The 11,896-nt window shown below is 37.1% G+C and overlaps 1 protein-coding gene across 1 annotated transcript in view; it reads left to right on the top strand.

The window, feature by feature from the left end:
* The first annotated feature begins 2,044 nt into the window (after window positions 1-2,044).
* LOC145979341 (uncharacterized) overlaps window positions 2,045-11,896 on the top strand; it is a 273,539-nt gene continuing 263,687 nt past the window's right edge. The window contains exon 1 of the mRNA XM_083112208.1: window positions 2,045-2,129. The gene's annotated coding sequence lies outside the window, so the exon portion shown is untranslated. The remainder of the gene's footprint in view (window positions 2,130-11,896) is intronic.

The raw sequence follows: 11,896 nt of genomic DNA, 5'->3' as shown, positions 1-11,896 counted from the left end.
CCACAAAATATTTATTTCTAGTGGAAATTATTTCATCAATCTTAACAGAGAAAGTTCTATTTACTAAAAAGTTGGAAAACCATTTCATAAATCGTGGTGATAATCCCATTTGGTCGAGTTTGTAAATTAGTAGCTGATGGCTGACACTATCAAAGGCTTTAGCCAAGTCAATAAATGAAATATCGGTCTGGGATTGCTTCCTAATGTTAGATTTAAGTTTGTCTATTAAAACCAATAAATTTGTAATAGTAGACCTTTTCTAAAAAAAGGGGAAAAAAATGTTGATTTCCATCAATATATTGTTTAAAAGAGAAAGATAAATAGTCAGCAATTATGTGTTGAAAAACCTTTCCCATGGCGTTTCATATAGTAATTGGTCTATAATTATTAATATCATCGACTTTTCCATGTTTGCTTTTAGTTACATTTTTCCAGATATCTGGAAATATTCCCGAAATAAGTGACATATTGTAAATTTTAGTTAAGAATGGTACAAACACATCTTTGTTTACTTTCATCGGGACCTATTGAAGACCTGTCTTTTAGTTTGTTAATTGTATCACTTACACCCTTTTCCAAGATAACAGGCACATCAATTAAGTTAATAAAGATTTATATTTTTATCATTTACATTACTTCTTTTTTAGAAAGATTTGTGAAAAAGCTCACTAAAAGCATTAGCAATATGATATCCATTGAACAGTACATCATTATCATAATTAATTTCAGTGATACTATTTTCTCTCTTCTGTCTATTAAAATGAAACCAAAAAGCATTCTTGTCACCATTAACATTGTTTTCTAAAAAGGAATACTATTGCTCCTTTACATTAGAATATTCCTTTTTAACATATTTCCATAATTGAGAATAAGTCCTGTAATATTCACACTTATTTGTAAGTTTAAACTTATCATGTTATCTTCTCTTTTTTATTGTTCGTTCCCTTTAATTTCCTTGTCCTCCAAGGAATTTGATTGTTTGTTCTTATAACTTTTGAAGGAATATTGTTCTTTAATATTGTATACACATTACTACTCAGTTCCTTAACAGATTGCTGTACATCATCAAATATTTCAAGCATATATAGTAAATGGAACAATTCATTATAATCATTCACATAATCACCTCTAGCGAAATTAAGACATCTATAAATACTGTTTTCCCTTGTATCTTTATAGTCTTTTTAGACCTATCCAATTCGAAATAAAATGAGAACGGTGGATGAAATTTATCAATTTTAGATAAAGGATGTTCATTAAAACTAATGGTACAAGTGGAGATGTTAGTGAGTAGAAGGTCTAAAACATGAAAAGGCAGTGAAGGGTCATACCATACATTGTGTTGAACTAGATTTGAAAGTGTTGCGATTTCAACAATTTTTTCAGCCTTCCTTTTAACATAATAATTAGAGCAATACAAATTTCCAGTAGCCCAGTCAATTCCACCAGCATTAAAATCTTCAACTAAAATGATTTACGTATTGTGTTTCATTAACATCTCTTGAACTACCCAATTTAAGTAGTTTGCAAACAAGTCACAGTTTAAATCAGGTGGCAAATAATGCAATAATAATAATAATAATGCCATTATTATGCCATTACAATGACATTATTTTTATTGTTATAATAATGTCATTATAGTGACATTATTATAATTCAGTGGTGGCGATTGGGTTCCAAAATATCGGGGGGGGGGGGGTGAGAGGTGCCAAAACTGGGGGCAAAGACAGTATTTTTCCTTTGTAGATAAGGTTTAGCATAGTGGAGGGGCAAAAAGTGGCGAAAAGTGTGTGGGGGGGCAACTGCCTCCTCTAATAGCCTTCACTGTTATTATTATTATTTTCTTATTATTATTGTTATTTAAATTAATATTTATTATTGGCACGTTTATCCTTGTACTTAAACCCCTCCCCAGACAAAAATTCGTGGTTGCGCCTCTGTGGTAGGTAGCTTTGCAGCGACATTTGAAAACCGAAACAGCAAGGATAACTTTTTTATATGGAGAAGTTGGCAATACTGCCCTCTTCTGGCGGGTGCAGCAGTTAGCAGACTCGCCGCGTGGGGTCGCTGCTGACAGGAACGTGGTTTCGTTGAGTGTTTTTGTTAGTTCATGTTCATGAATGGGTGTGGTGAGTACAGCTTTTCTCTTTATTTAATCGCCTTCCCTTTGTGACAGGGTGTTTTAGCCAATGCGATTGTGAGTGTATTACTAGATCTCACCCCTCAAATCGTAAATGCTTTTCCACGCAATGCAGAGGGTAAGCAAGTGAAAGATATCGGAAGCTGGTTTCCTCACAAAGAACCAGTTAATCTTTCTACACTCAGAGAGCCGGCCCCCGTGGCGGGAGTGGTTAGCACATCGCGGTGGTCAGGCGGGGGAGGGGACCTCCCCCCCCCCCGAGATATCTAGAAAAAGTTAATGTAATTCCAATGGTGAAATTGTTATGATATTTTATTAAAAATAATATTATTTTCTGTGATTTACTGACTGTCACAGCAATGAACTGCGATGTCCAAGAAAATAACGAGGGAACGTTTTCACAAGATACATTAGAATCATGACTGCTGTAACTACGGGTGTGCGGGACGCAGGCCCGTAGCCAGGAATTCTTTGTAGGGGGGACGATGTCAATCCTAGAGGGGGCAAATTTTTAATATATGGCAGATATAGCAAGGTACACAGAGGCACTTGCCCCCTTCCCCAAAAGAGATAAGTAACAGAAAAGGGATGATATCTTGAAACTCCAACGAACAAAAAAAAAACTTCGAGCAACAGCAAATAGCAATATTTCGATAATGACCTTTCCAGATTGCCAAAGAATATAAAGTTTAACATAAATAGACTAATAGGGACTGTATCTACTTGATAGTTACAGGTCGATAATGTTAGTAGACGAATAATATGTACCAACAGCTTTGGGCCTCTCTGCAGAACTGATTGAGGGACCCTTTATAAATCATGCGTCATAATGATTCGCTCTAGTTTCCAGTACGCAAGATTTTTACGCACAAAGGAATCTAACAAGAATCAAAAAACACCATTGTGTGTTATGCAAGAAAAAATCGAACTAATTAAATAATAATGATTACATATTATCTACACTTTGATGAATTATGTAAAAAATTGTAATACTTTTTTGTACTTGCTAAAACATTAAAACATGGGTCCCTTAGTTCACCACGGACTCTATTTCCTTCAAATGGGAAACTCTTGCATCACTACAGACAATGTTTGCCTATTGGTTACGTTAACCATTTTACAAAATATTGTGTGAATTATAGGTGAAATGCATGTGTTTGACACCTGCCAAACAAATAGGAATCCCTTGATAGATCAATGACTTCTTGGATTACAGTGCGATCATTAATATTTCATATTAAGTTTCATGTAAAGAAATTGTTTTAATAGGGCGCCATGGCATTCTCTTTAACATTTTTTTCCCCGCCGCCCCATAGTTATGACTCGAAACTTGGACTATAAGAATAGCAGAGATTGCGAGCAGAGCGAGCAAGAAAATTTTACGAATTGTATTTTTATTTGTATAAAATTTGAAATCGAGGGGGGGGGGGCAATTGCCCATCTGTGCCCCTTGCAAGTGCCCTTGGCCATCTGGGAGAAAAATGCAAGGAACACGTGAAAACCATCATGAGCATCCAATTGTCCTGGTATTCTTAGATTCTCCTAGTCTTATTTTTTTTACTTCGATGTTTGCTTCCCCTAGAATGGACTTCCTGCCCCGCTGTGGTTGCGGCACTGTTTATGAGTGTCTCTTTATCAATTTCACGTCATCACTCATTGTTGCCTCTACCACATGAATCACTATTACCAAAAGGTAGACTTGGGAAACAAAAATTTAAGCAGTTCCAAGTAACACATCCAAGAAAAACATCCGAACACATCAGACACCTTTAATACAAGACTACTCAAAATGTCACAACTGTTCTAGATACTGAAAATTGCGAAATCATTTCTCGAAGTCTGAATCTGGAAAGGAATTTTTCCCTCCAATCCTGATACGACATTATACGCAATTCCATACACCCTACTACATCACAAAATCAATAAGTGTCTTTGTTGTGTTGCTAGAGTAACACATGATATAATTGTAAAGAATAGTGAGAATTCCAGGTAGGAATGTGTTCTGTATTTTTCACAGGGGGGGGGGGGGCAAAGCAAGTTCTCAGGGGCGTCAGTTGCCCCCCCCTGCCCCCCTCTAGCTACGGGTCTGGTGGGACGGAACCAATTGGTCCGGATTGTGAAGGACTGAAAAATATTCTTCATTTCCAGACTACGTCGGGAAATTTTCGAAATGTAACGATGATGTAGCGGTGAAAATGTCGATTTATACACACTGTTTCAACTTCCAAGCTTTTCTTTCCTTTTTCTTCCACTTCTGGAATAGAAACTGTTAATTTCAAGAAATTTCAGACACTTATAGTGCACAAAATATCAATAACAATTAACCTATTTGAAATAAGATCATTTGGCATTTCTTGGGTGTTCGGGATTACGTAAAGTCAGGAAATCATTTACCTAAGTCGGGATATGACCTTGATAACAGACTCCGTCATTTTGAATTATTATTTTTTTTATTTTGAACAGTACTCTTCCGCACGTTTTTTGTATTACAAAAGACAAAGAATAGTTCATCAACAAAATGATAGATGCTCATAAGGAAAGAAAGCAAGACGAATCCAGTTTCTATCTAAATAACAGAATGGAGTCTGAACTTGAATACAAACCAAACAGGAACGTATTTGGGGGTGCGGAAATTAAATAATGAAAATAATGAAATAACTAAAATTAAATAAGAAAAATATATTTGTTCTTTAATCGAGGGTTCCGCCAAACTCATTGGAAGGCAAGGATTATATTGGGATCATACCACTTTGAATGATAATACCAAAGAAGATTTATACAAGATTTATTACTACTTACAACGTAACATTCATAATTCATAAAATATCACCAGGATCTTTTACTTTTTGTCAACTGTATCTAACAACCATTTTTTAAATATTAAATAAATATTCATTTCTTATCTATTTGACATTCATTTCCTTGCCATGGCAGTTTTTTTCCTCTCAAATTTGGCCGAACTTAACAACACGTAAGCTAGATAATGAATAAGTGTTGTTATATCACCATTCTTATACCGTCCTTTTACCTATCATGTAATGAAAATATAATATTAATTAATTTGAACATCTTTATTAATTATTTTATATAATAATTATATTTGTTTAAACATTATTATTATTTTTATGTTATTATTATTTTGAAACAGTTGATTCGGACCCCCGAAACATATTTCTAGATACGTGCCTGAAACTTTCATTTCAGTTGGAATTTTATGATTTGTAAAGTAATAATAATGTTAATAATAGCAATAATAATAATAATAATTAATGTTTCTGAGAAAAAGTCCTTCCGGCGCTCTTGGTACAAACAATGCAGTGCGCCGGAGGGGAAGGACCTGCTCGACCAATCCACCCAATTTACCGCCCCCAGCAAACAAGAAACATAGACAAGTTCTTTTAGCCCTAAGATACATTTTACATATAATTTACGTATACTTTAGTACATAACTATGTCCCCCCACCCCCTCCAAGGTAATATTCTCCTCTGCTTCACAACACTCTTTTCCCCTGGCCTGGCACCGTCACAGCATTTCGAGAGGGATGCTTCAGGAATTTGCTGTCCAATATGTGATACATTATATATTAGGTATCAATCAGGCACGTAACTTTGAATCGTGAGAGATCAAAACCAAATGTTTCGCTTGTAATAATAATAATAAAGTTTATAATTAACACGTTAATGACATTAATATGTCCTTTAATATTAAACTATGCCAGGGGTCCCGGGTCTAATCCCGGCCTGAGCATGGGTGCTCTTTGTGAGTGTCCCTTCATCAATTTCATCCTATCATCACTCATTCTTATCGGCACGATTAGCCAAAATTGTAAGTAAATCGACGCTAAATAATAATAATAATGATAAATCCTTCCTCCTGCCACCTAGGCGGCCGAAGGCGTTGAGCGATCGACTCTCGATCTATAGAGCGACACAAGGGAAAAAACCTTGGAAGAAAAGTCCCTTCGCAGCTTTCCCTTCTTCCGTTCAGCTCGGGTCATAAGGAAGCATGGTCCACTCCAAGACTACTAGAAGGAAAGGCTGGGGTCAGACACTCCTCTTTTCGCGACTGCCGCGGGTGTGACGTCATTGGGCGGAGAAAACCCAGCTGAGTCTTTACCCCATACGGAAATAAACGTGGAAAGGCTGATCTGTTTTGTTCTTTTCGCTCCTTTTTTCTTGTATTTCTGGATTGTTGGGTTCAGGGTGCGAAATCCTGGAGGGGACGAGGGGTTCCCCCCCCCACCAACAATCTTGGCCACAAAAAAAACACCAAAAATTTCCCGGGGGAAAGAGTTTTTGTTATAACAATGAAAAGATAAGCAATTACTTTTAATTTCAAATATAGTTTACTAAGAATAATATTGAAAACACACACAAATTAGTGTAGTTGTGAGTGTTGAATGCTTTCTGTCTCAAGAGATCATTAACAAATCTACATCAATACGCACAGTAAAAGTAAAACAAGAATGCAAAACAATAATAACTATGAAATCTAATTGATTTATATTAACACAAACTAAACAAAAACTTACACATAATAAAACCACTTCAACTGCCATAATTTATTAACATCTTTAACCGGTTAGTAAAGGAATTAGTTAGCTGCTTTACACTATCTGATATGTATGAAAGTAACAAATTAATTTCTAATTAATAATCACAATAATTATTTTAATTGAGTAATTTATTTTTACTTTTAATAACATTACAAATATGTACATCGTATAATTCACACATATGTTTGTGGGGAGGGGGGTTGTAGGTTACGAACTTTCTCTCCCTCACCAGTTTAAATGATTTCGCACCCTGGTGGGTTGTGAGGTGTTGCAGTTCACAATGCCTTCAGTGAGGTGTTGCGACGTGTCGTGATCTCCGATGAAAAAATAAAAACAGCGGGCGACAATATATAACTGAACACATCGCATCTAACGAGACTTGTTAGTGGATTGAAATACCAGTAGTCTCATTACACAACATCAGGCTACCATACACTTCAAAATACACAACTTGCTATTTATATACGAGTGATGCTTAAATGACAACTTCCGTCCTCCATTGTTCTATTATTTATTCAGTCAAATTTTCATCACAATCCCCCCCAAAGTTAAGTGGACTCAACCAACTTTCACATACCCGCCTGTGGGCACCCCTGTTCGACATTCCACTGATTATATATACGTATAAGTATATAAAGTGACCCTCGACTTTCTTCAGTTCTATGTCTCAAGTTTTCGTTCAGTGAAACGTTTTTTAAAGTGTGTGTTACATAATACACACGGAACTTCCTCACATTCCTGCCTGTGTAGTTCAAAGATTCATAAGACTCAGAATTGTAATCTGAATAAGGAAAATTAATTAAGAAATAAATACCAATAGTCGAAGCAAAGTTACCAAATTTGAAGAAGTTAAGTGAAAACAGCTCCTCTCTCACTCCTAAAAGAGAGCAATAGCGAGATTGTTTTCTTTTACATATTCAACTTATCCATAATTTTGGCTTTCTGCCTTTCTTTATTTAACAAAATTATTTTACGCATTCAACATATATATATTTCTCTTTCTGCCCTAACAAAATGCATTACTAGGTGTATTAACCGCAATTTTACATGAAACTAATTTTTCGCAGAGGAATGTGCCGACTTATAAACTACCGATAAAATGTGTGCGTAAATGGCTGTGTAATCCAACTGTAAGGACATACGTTATGTCGGATCCTAAGTAAGTCTGTGTAAACACTCCCAATTAGCTTCTGGGCATAATTACGGCTCTTTTTTGTTCATAATTACTGCTTTGATTCGGCTGTGAAACCGGAGCGTAGAGCGATCTGTCCGCGCGTGACGTCACGCCTGACGTCAAGGACCACGTGATCAGGTATGGCCCCAGCCTTCTTCTCTAATAGTCTTGGGTCCACTCTCCTCCTCCCCTCCACGCGGGAGTACGGTGCACAGGAGTCGCGGGTCTGCGCAGGTTTCTTTCCTTGTGGTTCCACTAAAGCCACCAGAGGTTACAGGTTCGAGTCCCGACCTTGGAATTAGTGCCCTTTCGCATCATTTCATCGATCTCATCTATTATCGTTCATTCCATAAGGGAGGGTGCAGAGGGGGCAGATGCCCTTCTAATACTCTTACTTAGAAATTTAGTGTAGTGGAATATTATCAGCGTTATTAAACAATGTTATGCTCTTTTTTAAAGAAAAGTAATTTCAAGGCGACGAAAGTTTCAAGTAACATAAGAAGGGGCGCATTATGTCCTATGTAATTGTACTGTCCAACTAATATGAAATTTCTTAGCACTCACACACACTTTATTCGTTAGTTATGTTACCTCTATGTGTTTGCAGAATAAATTGCAATGCATTGGAAATCAGTATCGGCGATTCAGGGTCGGCACCAGGGGGGTGCGAAGAGGAGCTTCCGACCCCCTTAATTTTCTTCCTCGCCCCTTTTTCAAAACCTATGTTAAACTGAAAAGACGCACTATTCGCGATTAAAATTACCACCTGAGCGCTAGTGTCGCTTCCAATATGGCCGCTCTACGTAGGATAAATCCTTGTTTACATTCAGTAGTAGTAGGCAGTGGCGTCGCTAGGGCCTTTTGGGGGGGCTTCAGCCCCCCCCAATCCCTCGATAAGCCCCCCCAATTTTTAGCTATTATTACATACAGTATTTCGAGAAAACATATTTGAACAATTGTTAATGCAGGAACATACCTCAAGATACATATTCTGGGAAAGAATCGTTTCGTTGTGACACAGTTGTTTTTTTACATCTGACACGTCATGTCTTTAGCTGGCAACAGTGCAAACGATCGCCGTCATTTGTTCTATTTTCACAACGGTTGCTACGAGAGGAAACGGTAGTGGTGCGTTTTGTGTTACGGAGTTTGTGATATTGTGTGTTTGTTATCAAAGCTTTTTGTGACATTTACTGTACAACAATGGACAAATTTATTATTCGAAGTAAGCGCCTGAAATCGGAAGCTTTAAGCGAATGCAGCACAGCCACAGATTGTCTCGATGAAGATAAGGTACCTGCTTCAACTACACCAGCTGAATCGGAAACATGCCCTCCCACTCCAAGTTCATCTACAAAAGAAGTCGAGAGTTTCATCACTTCAGATTTAGGCAGTAAAAGCGAAGGGCCTAAACAACCGTTTCTTTCCAGATTTCCAGGTAGTGTTTTCGGTAACCAGAATAGGTGTTTTAATGAAGTATGGTACAAAAGTTTCCGGTGGATTGAGTACAGTGTTAATCACGATGCAGCCTTTTCTTTTCCCTGTAGACATTTCGTAGGCCAGACAGGTAAGGCAGATCCTGCATTTACCAGTATTGGTGTTCGTAACTGGAAAAAGGCAATAGACAAATTTAAAGATCACGAGAAATGTAATAGCAACTGAAAAATGGCTGACGTTCCAAAGTACAGAAAAATTGGGGACAGTAGTTAATCGTTTGACAAATGCCAGTGTGAATGAAATAAAAAAACGCCGTTCTTATCTTCATCGCGTTGTTGAAGTGTTATTGCTCACAGGTAGGCAGTGCATAGCACAAAGAGGCCATGATGAAAGTGAAGAAAGTTTCAATCAAGGAAATGTGCGTGAAATTCTGAAGACATTAGGGAAGTTTGATACTGATTTTAGTGTAACATTTCAAAACGTTATGCCAAAGAATGCCACGTATCTTTCTCCAGACTCCCAGAACGTTCTGCTGGAATGTAGTGCAGCTTTGCTGAGAAAAAAATATTAACGGAGGTAAATAAAAGTGGCTATTTTGCAGTTATTGCAGACGATACAAGGGACATAGGTAAGGTTGAACAAATGAGCGTGTGTCTTCGCTATTTTATTGATAACAAACTTAAAGAGAGGTTTTTGTGTTTTTTGAATGTTAAAGATTTAAGTGCAATGGGACTAAAGGCACGACTTTGTGAAGAGCTGTCTGAATATGATATAAAAAATGCAATATGTGTTGGTCAGGGGTATGGTGGTGCCGCTGTCATGAGTGGCCAAAATAGTGGTGTTCAACGGCTATTTAGGGAAGAACATCCCTTTGCACTATATGTTCATTGCTACGCTCACAGGTTAAATTTGGTTCTAGTTAACATTTGTACAGATATTCCTGAAGTTGGAATTTCTTTTGATATCCTCAAGTGCTTGTATACTTACTTTTCTACGTCCGGAATAGCTCATACACGGTTTGTAGAAATACAGACAGAGTTAAATGTTCGTGCAGAACTAAAAAATCTAAGTAGCACTAGATGGGCTTGCCAAATAAGGTCTCTACTTGCGGTGAGAAAAACTTATGATGCTCTTTTGAAATATCTGAGGAAACCATCAGATTCAGCTGATAAATGTACAGCCCTAGGCCTTTATGAATTTTTGAGAAAATTCTCAACCATGACGTCTCTGTTTATTTTCATTGAGCTTCTGTCCATAACAGAAATTCTCAATAACAAGTTGCAGTCACCAAGCCTTGATATTGCGGAGGCAATTGCAGGTGTTAATGAAGTGCTTGACACTTTACGCGGTATGCGAAATGAAGAATATTTTAACTCTGTATACAAAGAGGTAGAGTCATTTGCGAAACAGAAGGAAACTCTCAATGAAACAAGTGTTGAATATTATTCAAAAGTTCACAAACGTGTTCACACATTACCATCATCACTGAAAGACCACGTTGTAAATGAAACCCTGGGGCACAAAACTGATACCGATAAACCTGCATTCTGCGGACTTTTTTACACTATCATTGATCGAATGATAAATGAGCTGGAAAGTCGTTTCAAAGATAAAGCAACTTCCAGTGTTCTGGTTGCAATTCAGCATATGTCACCTTCTTTACTTACAACAAATTTTGACTTGTTTTTGAACCCTCAATTCTTGAGTGGTTTTTGTGACTATTTTCAATTACAAGTGCCGATCGCTGAAATCATGGTTGCAAAAAATTACCTAAAGAACTTGACATACACCATCACATCCATAGTACATTTAATGAACGCCATTCCAAAAGACATGTTTCCGAACTTATGCAGAATGTTGCAAATTGCAGTGACAATTCCTGTGACATCAGCATCGTGTGAGAGGAGTTTTAGCTGTTTGAAGAGAATCAAGACATTTTTGCGTAATAGTATGGGCCAAGACAGACTTTCCTCACTTGCAATACTGGCCATAGAAAAGGAAGAGTGTCATGAATTGTGTGTGGATTGTGTTATTGATAATTTTGCAAGAAATTCGAACCGCAGAGTACAGCTGATACATAAAGACATAGTTCACCAGCATTAGAAAAACAGGACAAGAATATCCATCTGTTTTCATAAAAATTAATGCAGTAAGTCTATGTTAGTTTTAATTCCTTATGTTTGTTATATATTATTGTCTTATTAATCACTTTGCTATTTTCGAACATTAAAAATATTTACAATAGTAGTAAGTCATGTATCTGGTTGCAGCCCCCCCAAAGCAGATGGCCTAGCGACGCCACTGGTAGTAGGCTACGTAATAGCAGCGTGTTGTAATGGCTGGTATGAAAGAAACGTTTAAATTACGTGATGTTTTTAAATATTGCGAATGCGATGTGAATTCCAGGAACTATATCGAAGTTGAAGGTGTGCTGAGAACGAAGCATTTAAGTATGATAGGCAAAAAATAACACGGAAAACGCAGACGAAACTAATGTATACGCACCGGTTCTTCAAAGCAGTGCTGTTTCATCTGCACCTCAGGTTGTAACTGGGGCTTTCGGAAATGATTTGGAAATAAAGCAATTTA

The sequence above is a fragment of the Lepisma saccharinum genome, chromosome 1 (genome assembly GCF_977018435.1).
Source record: "Lepisma saccharinum chromosome 1, izLepSacc3.1, whole genome shotgun sequence".
NCBI lineage: Eukaryota > Metazoa > Arthropoda > Insecta > Zygentoma > Lepismatidae > Lepisma > Lepisma saccharinum.
Note: the sequence above shows the minus strand (reverse complement) of the source record. Positions and strands in the feature narration are given on the sequence as shown.